The following is an 11992-nucleotide window of genomic DNA, read 5'->3' as shown; positions in this document are numbered from 1 at the left end:
GGCGGGCAAGCGAGCGAGAGAACGAGCAGGCGTAGGTGCGGTGTGTGCGGGAGCGGCGGTGTGAGGCGAGTGGCGAGGTGTGAGGAGCGAGCTGGTGAGGCCTGGGAGCGCAGATGGGGTGGGGTGGGGGGGTGGGTTGAGGGGAAGGCTGCTGCCTTCGGTGGACTGGGGAAAGATCGCTTGGGAGTCCTGAGGGCTTGTGGCGTGGGTTTGCTGCCGCATAGAGGGGATCTGGAGGAGTGGGGTGAGAGGACAGTCTTTGGGGGAGAGGGGCCGGCAGTGGAAAGGAGTTGCTGTAGCTGGGCCGTCCCCGAGTCCTTCCCCTGCTACTGTCACTGCTCCTTTGGGCTCTTCCATTGAGAATAAAAAGTGTTTAAAAGTGTATCTTGATGTCCCAACCCTTTGTTGTTCCTTTCTTGCTTGGGGCACTCCTTTGTTCCTCAGACCCTGGTCCCTGATCCCTGAATCTTCCTTGTCTGGATAGTTGGGCAGTTCTGATTTTGCCAGGTCAGCCGCCAGCTTAGCAGTTGAACTTATAATTAGGATTTGAGATTGCCTTGTTGTCATCAGAGTTCTCAGCCAAACCTGGTGTTCAGCCAGAGCAACTGGAGAGAGAAAACTATCAAGTTGGAGGAATTAAAGGAAACAAGAAAAAGAGATGTCAGGCATAACCGGCAGTTGGCATTACAGAAGGCTAAAATTCTAACTGGAGAACAGGGGAATTGGCTTAAAGTGCAAGCATTCCTGGTGTGCACCTTTTTGAATTCCTGTTATGATAGTTGTTTTGGAGGGGATGGGAAGCTGGGTTGGGGGGGGGAGTTTTGTTTGTCATACTGTAATCATGAATGTTCTTTTCAAGTTCACATAAGATGTATAGCGTATTTCTGTAATGCCGTAGTGAGGATCTCCAAGTGATTAATCAAGATTTAGTAAGCATAATACAATGACATTTTATTTATTAGCTTTACATTTACCTATAAAGTGTTACATAATACTTGATAGCAATTATTGGACTAAATAATAAAAAAGTGTTTCTTATATTTTCACTGTAAGACAAAAATTACTGCTATGAGTCTCGCTTTGTCTTAATTTGATAGGGAGTTCAGAACTTCCTGCAAAGCTTTGGGTTTTTTTTTAAGTTGTAGCTTAAGTTTCAATTATATCACCTTATTTACACTGAATTTAATCAAAGAGAGATAAAATTTACATTTGGTGTATCCAGTAATTTTATTCAGGAAGTTTTTAAAGTTGTTGCTAATAGAACACATTATTACAAATTTCAGCAAACCTTATGCTAGTGAAGGAGAAAAACAGCCTGGATGATTGTGTTTAGACTACGGTTCCCAAGATGCTGCAGTTAATGTTAGGCTGGTGACCAGCAGTTCCCCTTTAAGCCTCATCCTGAATAAAAATACAGGAAAAACAGTAAAATCCAACAGTAAGGGACAACCAGTTGGGTAGGGTTTTTGAAGAACAATTATGAGAATATCAGGAGGTGACTGGACTTGCTGACTCTCAAAGGCAAGGAATTTAATTTGACACACAGTTTGATTCTCTGTTTCTTTAATGAGCAAACTGCATAATTTTATTGTTCAGTTAAGAAATCAGAAGGTTTTACATCAGTTATAATGCAATACATCTATAAAATATAGATGCTAGCATTAGGAAGATAAATAAATACTGTGGTTTCACTAACTGTACCTCATAAAGGTAGTGCACCTCAATTTTGTGTTATGAAATCTTTTAAAGTTGATGTGTTACGATTTCCAGTATGTGGCACTAATACTCAAGGTAGAGTGCTTTGAGGAGGAGGAATTTAACTGCGGCTAGGAAAAGCAGTTCAGAAAATTTGGAATTACAATGCCAGGTCTTCATTTAGCTCCTGATCATACTTTATTTTGTAGTAATGGTTCATTGTATTTGTATGATATAAGTCAGATCCTGCTCTCTGCACAAGACCTGCTTATGGTTGATCTGCAACCCAGAAACAAACACAGCATTCTGCTGCTTTGTTTTTCTTCAACACAGAAAAATCCCCAGTGATGCCATCAGAAAATGCATGCCAGGATAAAGAGGCTTGCGGCTGTGTGAGGCATGCCTGTACTTGACTCATCTTTACTGCTCCAGCGGCTGATCGGGACCGGTTGCAAGAACTGCAAGGTAATGTGCGCTGAATATCATGCTGATATATAGAAGCCTCAGGATTTATTAAGCATAACAAAATAAAGCGAAATCTGTGTAATCCTCAAGAAGCCTGGAGGATATGGGGAAGGAAATTTAAACTTACAGCTCTCTAGGTCTTACTTTTCTCTGCCTTGCACTTCTATAGGCATTTGCACCAGTGGAAGGTGTGTGGAACATAATCGCTGTTGTTTTACAGTGACTTCGCTTTACAGCATTGTGGATAACTGTACAAAGCTTAATGCACAAGAGAAATAGACTCCAGGCATCTTTTTTCAGCGGAGTCCAGCCTTGCTTAAAGACATGCAAATCTAGGATTATTTCAGTGAATTCCTGCACATCATCCTATGTTTGCATAAGAGCAGGTGAAGTCTAGAATTTTGTCACAACTGTTCATAATGTACCCAAATAATTTTTGGGGTTTTTGAAGTATTTTTGCTTAGTTACCTCAGAAGCAAGGATAGAAACTGTAGTAGATAGAAACAGTGAATATTATCTAGGTTCCCATATTGGTATAGATGAATATAGTATCTCGGCAGGAGTTGTTGGTGCAGGTATAATGCAAACGATGTGCTTTTCATGGGACTTTCACGTGCTGATTTACTGTATGTGATATGGTATATAACTCTAGAGCCAGACATGAACATAAATTGTCCACAGGAATAAAGGAAAGAATAATTTTCAAAGTGAGGCATGAATCAAGACGATGATGTTTACTAGTAAGCAAAAGTTAATTTCGTCAGTGATAGCCTGGAGAATCTGAAGCTTCCTGATTATTGCTTTGAGGTTTTTAAAACTTCATTGAGATGTACTTGTTTCAAGCAAGCACATTCACCTTTTTGGTAATACAAAGCAAAGTAGGAAGTGACGGATATGTCAAGCCAAAACTGAACAGTGATTTTGTTTCTCAACAAGCTGCACTTCCCCACTGGGTGGCTGATGGCCTTTTGCTTTTGAACAGTGCCATACAACTGCCAGTCAATCTCCCAGACTGCAGTGCCAGCCTTTAAATGTGGCAGAAGACGGGCTGTGACAATGGATTATTCGTAACGTCTGAGTTCCTTCTTGTTTCTTGATTGCAAAATGCATGTCAGAGGTTTTGTTTTTCTTATTTTCAGAAGAGGTCTTGAATGTTTATGTGAACTAAAAAAGCATCTGTAGATGAAAAAGCAAAATAATCATTAATACTCCTTCACTCAAGAGCTTTGTATGACCTCTCATCTTCCCACTTTCTTTCCTAAAGTACTTGGGTACTTAGTCAATTTTAATACTTCCCTTCCTTAAAGGGATGCTGTGAGTATAAATGTACTATCAAAGTCCCTCTGCAAAGCAAGGGTTAGAATCCAAACTAAATGCAAAACCTCACTAAGGGGCCTCAACATTTCCACACCTAACCTTTTGGTCCTTACCTTAGGCTGGAATCCAGGTGCTGACTTAATGCTTTGTATAAAATGTACCAAAGACAGGCACCTTAAACCTGGATTTACAACAGCATACCCACTGTACAGGATGTTTGGGCTTAGTGGTCGAAAATGCTGAGGAGAGGACATATGTCTGAAATCTTTCTGTGACTCCAGCAAGGCAGTCACGGGAATGTATGTTCCAGCTTTGGAGCTTGTGTGTTTAACTTGTCCTTTTGTAAAAGACGCATGACTCGCTCTTATTTTAGAACATGCTTGAAGGAAGAGGTAATGGTGCTTGCTGTTAATGTACAGTCAACTTCCCATCACCAGTAGATGGCCTGACTAGTTTTTGGAGAGGGGGTTAAAAAAAGAGAATTCATGCTGACATTCAAGCTGACTGGCTAGAATAATAGTGGCTAGGATACACTGAAGAATGGAGGAAAACCCCATGTAATATTAGTGCTGCTTTATTGTTCTGAACTGTAAAGAGTTTCTGTGTAACCAAATTGGAGGACTCTAGAGCACTTCCCTTGTTTAGCTCAGGCATAATATGAATTCACAGAGCCAGACTCGGTGTGCAGGTGGTACAGCAGCATTTGTCTGGAACTGGTTCTGAGGTAGTAGGTCTGCTGGGTAAAGGCAGCCCTTGCTGGAACTTAAGTGTGCCTGTATCGCCCTTCGCAAATTAGTCTCTCGTGTACATCTGTCTCATTTGGGTCAGATCTGGCAGAACTAACTGTTTGAGGCTTAGTGCTTGGTCAGTAGTCATTTTGGATTCTTGCAGGGCTTATTTGCTTGGCAGCTGGGCCAAACCTGACCTGGCTCAGTACTTCTCATCTGTAGAAACAAAGCCACTTACAGTTGTGAAGCCAGCTTAGCCTGATAAACAGATCTTTGTGTCAGCAGAGCCTTACCTTATATGAGGCATTTTGATCCCCTGCGCTTCGCACTGCTAGAATGGAAGTTTGGCTATAATAGCTGAGCAGGTAGCATGGAGCGTACAGATCTGTTTCTTGGTCAGATGCTCTGTCTTCAGCCTTGCAACGTTCAAATTCCTATTCCCTACTTTCCAAGAGGGTGCTGTGTTGCCTCACTAGCAGTTTCAAACTGTGACACCATGCAGCTAAGAATCATGGCTCTGTGCAGCCAGAGGTAAGGAATCCAAAAGGAGAGCCTCCTGATTAATCGGCTCCTCTGAGGAGAGCCCTGAGTCCCTGTTTCTGCATATGCGTTCTGTATTGGGTGAAATAAAGCAGTCTTGGGAGCAGAGATGTAGGGGTGTGGTAATCAGTGATCTTACAGGAGTTGTGATACTTTTTGTGGTACCTTTTTGGAACCCTGTTAGGCTTGAAATTTTGGCTTGTTTTACTATACAACTATACTGTACAATGTTTATTCTACCACCAGGAGAGGGCATAGGCAAAGCAGGGGGCAGAGACTGGCAATTAACATCATTGTACTAGGTTTTGGAATACAAACTAAAGTAGCATTATTTTTACTGGGTTTCAAAAAACAGGCCATTGGCTTGATTTTCTAGATGTGTCTGTTATTGTATCACAAAAAAAGAGATTGTAATAAACTTAATTATTAAACGGTAGTGAGGAAAAATAATAGCGTGTTTGCTGGATGGGTGTTTGCAAAGAGATTGTCACTTTTTTCTTAAATTCTTTCAGGCCATTACTATGAGAAGTATGTACTCTGTCATTCAAAATGAGTATGTAGAGCAGTGCAATTGCACTGCAGCAAGAAGTCTGATGCAGAAAAGAGTGTGCTTTTATTCAGGAGATGTCGATTTATATGGGGAGGCTTAGGATTGTGGTGCTTTATCTGAATACTTATTCACAGAAAATCAGTATTCTAGGGCAGTCATGCTACCACTGTTCAAAAGTATCAGCTGCTAAATTGCAGCATCAGTACACATCTGTATTAATACACTCCATTTTAAAAAGTTGTTGTGGTGGTAGATAAGATATTTGCATTATTTGATGATCATTGAAATTGCTGTAACAGATAAGTTTGTAACATAAAAATGAGAGTTCTTTTAATTACTAAAAATATCACATGCAGATTTGTAATCCCTTTTTCTTCCACTTACATGGTTATCTTGAAGTCAGATTCTTCTCTCTCACTACTTTTACACTGAGATAATAAAATAAAAAGTGTCTTTTATTTCAGTGCAGCAGAATTGTAGCCAAGAGGTGTATCAGGCCCAAGACATCATCTTTGCAAGTGAAACTGAAAGGAATTAGTGTTTCCAAGTGTTGTCAGAAAAAGATGTGGTACAGTGCAGAATTTGACAAGATCTGCAGATGATGAGCTTTCCTTGAGTCCTGATACCAGGTTATGTGGGTGGGTAGCCTTCATTATTTACTCCTTTATATGAAAATTAGCTATGGCATAGGTAATATTGGCTAGAAGGGTGGTCAGGGATGTTCTTTTTTGCAGGACACAAAGAGCATATAAGAACACCACTCCATGATAGTCTTGGTAATTTGTATTTATTAAGTTCTTGAAGTTTTTAACTATAGAAGGCTTGTAAGGGGAGAGTTTTATTATCAGTCATGATACTTGTTTTCTTTGAACAACCAATAAAAAGGGATAGGAAGCTATCACTGTGGAATGCTTGTGGTACGGAAGAACTAATGTGAGCAAGTCTCAGGTATTTTTAAACTTGTGCTTTTAGGAAACTGGGTTTATGCTATCTTTTTGATTGTTCCCCTGGTTTATAAGGTTGCAGCATAAGCTGTAGTATAGTACTTGACAATAGGTAATCCATCTAAAACACAGGCTGCATGAATATCTTTATCCTTATTAAGATAGGATAGAGCTTTGATCAGAAACTTCTGCTTTTTGAGACACACAAAAGAATCCAAACATGAAACCAGGTCTTTTAAAGTATATTTCTCAGAAGCTGCTTATTTTCAGTGACTGGTTTAGATCTGCCTTCAACAAAGTTGTGAACACAGTTTCTCTGAGTGTATGCTAGCACCTTCATGCTCGCTGCTGCTAGCACAGGGATAGCCAGTCCTAGATACTTAAGATCTGTGTTGCTTACTAGAAGTTCTAGTGCAGGCTGTGTCACCTACCAGAAGTATGGTTTGATTGACTTAGTAGCTGATGTTTAATCTGAACTACCACCTCTGAAAGAAGTCAGCTGAGACTGCAGTTATCACCATCATTGGTGGCCCATAGGACCTTGCCTTGTATTGGAGCGGTTGGACTTGCCACTGTCCTTTCTTGTCAGAACTCCTCCAGTTTTCTTGCCCCAGAGTTCCCCAGCCAAGGTGGTTGTCACCTCTTGGAATATTTTTGACACATAATTTATAGGTTCAGGAAAGACTGATCTGAGTCTCAAAGGTGCTAGATGACAAACGCTGAAACTGGAAAAAAGATGGAGCGAGGGTAATGAATTGCTGGTTTTGGATGCATCTGTGTTAAAGAGCAGACTGTGCCAATGAATTTGATAAAAATTGAGTACTAAAGGATACTAACAGCAGTATGTTTGTATTTAGATGTCTGTGTTTTCTGAATGTTAGTACTTTCTGTTCCTTAGTTCATCTCATTGAATTTCACTGTAGTAGCATTCTGTAGTTTCTGCTACGACGGAATGTTGTTGTCTTTCAACACGGACATCCTTGACATCAGCTAGTCTAGCTGCAATATCGCTAATGGAGGAGCACAAGGACACTAATAATGGGTTTGGCATCATCTGACAAGGCACATGTCTGTCCTTCTAGAAGGACAGAGAAAGAAAAAAATATTATTTTGCTTACTCAACAGTGTATTATTCAAAATCATTTTCGTAGCTTAGGAAACAAAACTTCACCCCTTCCTGATGTTTACATGACATGACAGTGTAAGGGCCTTTAACAGTTTTTTTGTTTGTTTGTTTTCTGTAACTCTGGCGTGTAGTGCATTTGCTTTGCTAAAACCTGAACTCATTTTCTCCAACTAAAGAGCAGACTGGGGTAGACATACCTAAGAGGAAGGACCGAACCTGGAAAGTAAGGAAAGGGCCCTCTGTGATTGTCTTTTATGCGTGACTACAGGCATGTTTAAGTGGCTGGATTCTTTAACATGATGCATTTCACAAGCATTTAAATGGTTGGTCCAGAAAAATGCTGAAGACTTGTAACTCCCACTGACTTGAGTGAGATGATCCTTTCCTGGGGTGAATCATTTAGAATAAAATTAGTAATAACATACTTATCAGATTATTTATGTCTCCAATCTTTTTTTTTTTTTTACTATACTGACCAATTTTTAATTTTCTAATGTATTGGCAAATTTCATCAATGTGTAGAAAGGATTCTTTAAGGATTGGCAACCCAGTTTTCCATCGGGCACTACATATGTTAGACTCAGCAGCACAATTGACACAGTGTCATGAAATGGATGTAAGATTCTGTCGTTGTGCCTCTTCCTAAGGCTCCATTAGAAGCCTTATTCCCTGATGCAGCTCTGCACCCATGTCTTCCCCTCCTCCCTATTCATTGACTGGATTTGTCCCTGTTGGGCTGCCCAGAACATTCAAAGGAGTCAGTCTCGCATGCTGATATGGTTGGATATAATAAAAACAGATGAAGGTTTTGTTAAGACCACCTATTTGCAGAAACTCAGAAACTTTTTGTATATTCAAAAATACTTTCTGGTCTTACTTCTAATAACATTTAATATAAAATATGTCCATGACAGACTGCACTTTTTTTTAAAAAAGCAGGTTTGGAAACACTGATGGTAAGATTTTTTTGTTCATCTGTGGTAATGAGAGGAAGGTTGGTGAAAAGTTTGTAGTTGGATCTTAATTTCTGCAAAGGGTAGTTGTGAAAAAATTAGCCGCTTAGGTTTGGACCATCAAAGAGAAGATTTACAGAAAGCATAGAGTATGCATTGGCCACCTACATATCGCTGAACTTTGCCTTTTGAGGTTTCTGAACACAAAACAGTGCTTGCTGTCCTCCTGTCAGGAAAAGTGTAGTATCAGAGGTAATGTTACACTGAGGTTTCACTTTGCTCAGATCAAGATAGCTCTGTCAATTATAACCCAGAAGAACATTTGCTAGTATGATGTCAAAGTTTAAATAATTAAAAATTAGTTGTCTTCAGCAAATAATAAAGTATACCTAATCAAGCATTATCTTTTGGATATCTTTTCTGTTCATTACTTGTTTTGTCATAAAATTCAGTCGCTTGCTATGGCTCATTCAGCCTTTTTGGAAAATTGTCATGATACAAGTGTACTGCCTTCTGGATTGCAGGGGGATAGTAGATTTTGAAAACAATAAACATGAAGCCCTTTCTTATATAAACCTTTTCAGTGATGGCACTGAAAGCTCTTTTTAAAGGAGTCAGAATCTTCATTGTTGTACAGCTGGGGAAACGTGAGAACCCTCCAGCAAGCTAGTAGGATAGCTGAGTTAAGTAACTTCGGTCTTCTTAAATCTCACTCCCGTGCTCTAGCCGTGAGGACAATCAGGAGGCCTTGCTGCTGATGTGGTTACATTTTCTCTCAGGTAGATGGTGATTCTGTATAGATCTAACACTGGAAACAAGTGGAAAAAGAATGAGTAAAGATATTTGTCTTCCCTCTTGTTACTCTGTTTCCAAATTGTGGAGCTGGTCAAGATTCAGTCAAATCTCCAGTCAGGCCAATAGCAACCAGAGTGTAAGGCTAATTCATGCGTAGTGTCACTAGACTGTTTCCAGGTGCAGAGGAATGGTGCAGCAATGTCATGCCTTTGCCACACCCTGAAATGGAGGGGCTCTGCATGTTGCTGCATCTGTAAGGAAATCTCACTATTCCAGAGCAACTGTTCTGATAAAGATTTTTCCTTTACATCAACTCCATTATTTGGTGGAGCAGTACGTGTATTTCTCTGTACAATTATCAGTTCAAAGTCTGGCTTCTGTTACACTTTAAAATCGTGGGTTTTAAGAGGATTTCTTTGGTAGAAATGTATATGCTGCACTTAACAGGCTGATTCTTCCTACTGTTACAGTTTGTTTGCTCTTGAAAGACCTGGATGTAATTTTTTAACTTAGGTATTGGCAAAGCTTCTTGCCTTTATTCTTGTATAAACAAGCTGGGCCTCTAAAGCTCATTTATCCTCTTCTTCAAGGACACCTACATTTGAATGCTTCTAAATTTCAATGAGTGCTAAATTTTACTCCAAAAAGTTTTAGCTAATTGAATTTAGGCAGCTAGGTGCAGAAATATCCTAGATGCAGCTGCTGGTTACTTCTATTTCATTTCAGGTTTGAAGTGGGGCAGAGTTCAAATACATCTAATGTGTTTTCTTCAGGAGTTCAGCACTAAACTCAGTAGTCATGGTAGAGCCATTCCCATCCACCTTTTACATAATAGCTGAGTGGTTAGAGCAGCTACCTCAGTTCACTTACTTCCTCAGTTGTTCTTATTTCATCTCTGAGAATTGCGCCCTTTCCTTTAGGTTATAAAATGATCTGAGTGCTAATGCTTTCCAGTATGCTTTTTGAAAGTTGGCTTATATGCATTTAGGAATCCAGAAATCCTAATGTCCGAAGAAAAGCAAGTAAAAGGATGCCTGATCCTGAACTGTAAGTGGTAACATATGCGAGCAGGGGTGGAAGTTGCTCTTCTTGGGCTTTGTACCCAGAGTTCCTTCAGTTTTACTTAGTGGTGTAGAGAAGAGCGGTGCAAACGCTAGAGAATCTCAAAGCAGATTTCCTCTTTATCTTGCTTGATTTTTTTTTTTTCCATCTAATTGTGGAAGAATTAACCACACCCACATTTCTCTAACTTTGTGTTGTATACATCATAATGTGGTCAAATTCACTGTGATCATGCTGTGCAAAAATAAAACACTTTTTAATTTTTTCTCTGATATTTGGCTAGAATCGTGTCATCTTTGGGCAGAGTATAGTTATCAGTAACACTAAATACAGCTGCTAATGTGTTTATTTCTAATGATGTAAACACAAGAACTCGTACAATTTGTACAAATGCATTGTCGGGAAAAATGAGGGTATGAGAGCTAATGTGAGTAAATATATTAATAAGTAACTTTATGTAAGAATAAATAAAGTGGAAAGGAATAATGAACAATACAGCTGGTCTTGTCTGAATACCACTGTGAGCTATTTTAATGGGAAATTTTAACAGGGTTGAAGAAAAGAGAATAAAACTGATGTCTGAATTATTAAAATAATCAGAAACCAATTTGCTTCAATTGAAGACTTAAAGATGCTCCCAATGCTTTGATTAAGAAAAAAAACTGGAAACTTTTGTATTCACCTTGGCAGGCATATCTGCAAAATGGAAGGTCCCTTGTGCTGCTCTGAAGCCATTTAATGCATATATGAGCATGGATTCTCAGAACTATCTGTAACGCATATAGTGCTTTCTGCTCTCAGTGGCTTTTTTCCCACTCTCTTTACGTCATTTGCCATTTGTGAGGGTTGCCAGGGTAATGACCAATCATCCCTGGAGAGATGCCTGCTAGTAAGGACAACATAGGCTTTCTCTTTTTTGGTATTCTGCAGTATGTATTTGAGAGCTATTCTAGCATCAAGATTGCAGAACTTTTGTTTAGTTAGTAGGGAGTGAAAGTTTACAGAGTATGAAATAACAGCTTACAGCTATTGAGGTAAGTGAGGATTTTTCTTTTCTATTTTATTAACAGCTCTGTCTAGATTTATTCAAAACATTGAGTATCGTTACCATTATTTTTTTTTTTTTGCTTTATGTGTAGCTGACCTTGAAATTAGTAATAGCAGAGAGGTTTTGCCTAATTTGAACAATGAAATCTTAGTAGTGCTGCATATACAGCAGGTCAGGATTTTATTCTCTTCATAATTATGAATCCCACAGCCTTTCTCACCACTACATTCACCATACACATCCACTCATCCCAAAAATATTTTCAGAAGAATTAATCAAAAACAAAAAAAGCCCACAGTGTGTTGTAATGCAGATTACAGAGCATTAACTGTGGTTGCCTCTAAGGCAAATGGGAAGTTCTGAATAGTCTTCATTGTACTGTATGTATATAATAGGCCACATCGACTGGAAACTGAAAATCTGGAGTGAGCCCTAATCTATAAGATGCTGAAGATGATGAACTCCTATAATTTTTAAATTTTGTCTATTTAAATAGACATTTGCAGGCTCATAGGCTCTTTGCTTACCCGTGGGCAATAAGAAAATAGAGCCTCCAGATTGCAGCTTTTTTTTTTTTTCTGGAACTGATCCTGTCAGTGGAAGCTGGTGGTAATAAGTGCCTTGCAGAATGGGCCCACATCTTGTTCTTTTGCATGTGAGGGCACATAAATAATATATAGGAAAGAAGGCAAATAACATCCATTTGGAAGCTCCCAGTAACCTCAGAAGCTTCTATGAAGTATTTACATGTAGTCTGGACTATGACACA

General features: G+C 39.3%; 1 protein-coding gene across 1 annotated transcript in view; it reads left to right on the top strand.

Annotated features, from left to right (window-relative positions):
- Positions 1 to 26: 26 nt before the first annotated feature.
- GNB4 (G protein subunit beta 4) overlaps positions 27 to 11992 on the top strand; it is a 73919-nt gene continuing 61953 nt past the window's right edge. Inside the window, exons 1-2 of the mRNA XM_080410036.1 lie at positions 27 to 94; positions 2029 to 2160. The gene's annotated coding sequence lies outside the window, so the exon portion shown is untranslated. The remainder of the gene's footprint in view (positions 95 to 2028; positions 2161 to 11992) is intronic.

The sequence above is a fragment of the Falco punctatus genome (genome assembly GCF_963210335.1).
Source record: "Falco punctatus genome assembly, chromosome: 13".
In the NCBI taxonomy this organism is placed as follows: domain Eukaryota; kingdom Metazoa; phylum Chordata; class Aves; order Falconiformes; family Falconidae; genus Falco; species Falco punctatus.
This window is presented reverse-complemented; position numbering and strand designations above follow the sequence as displayed.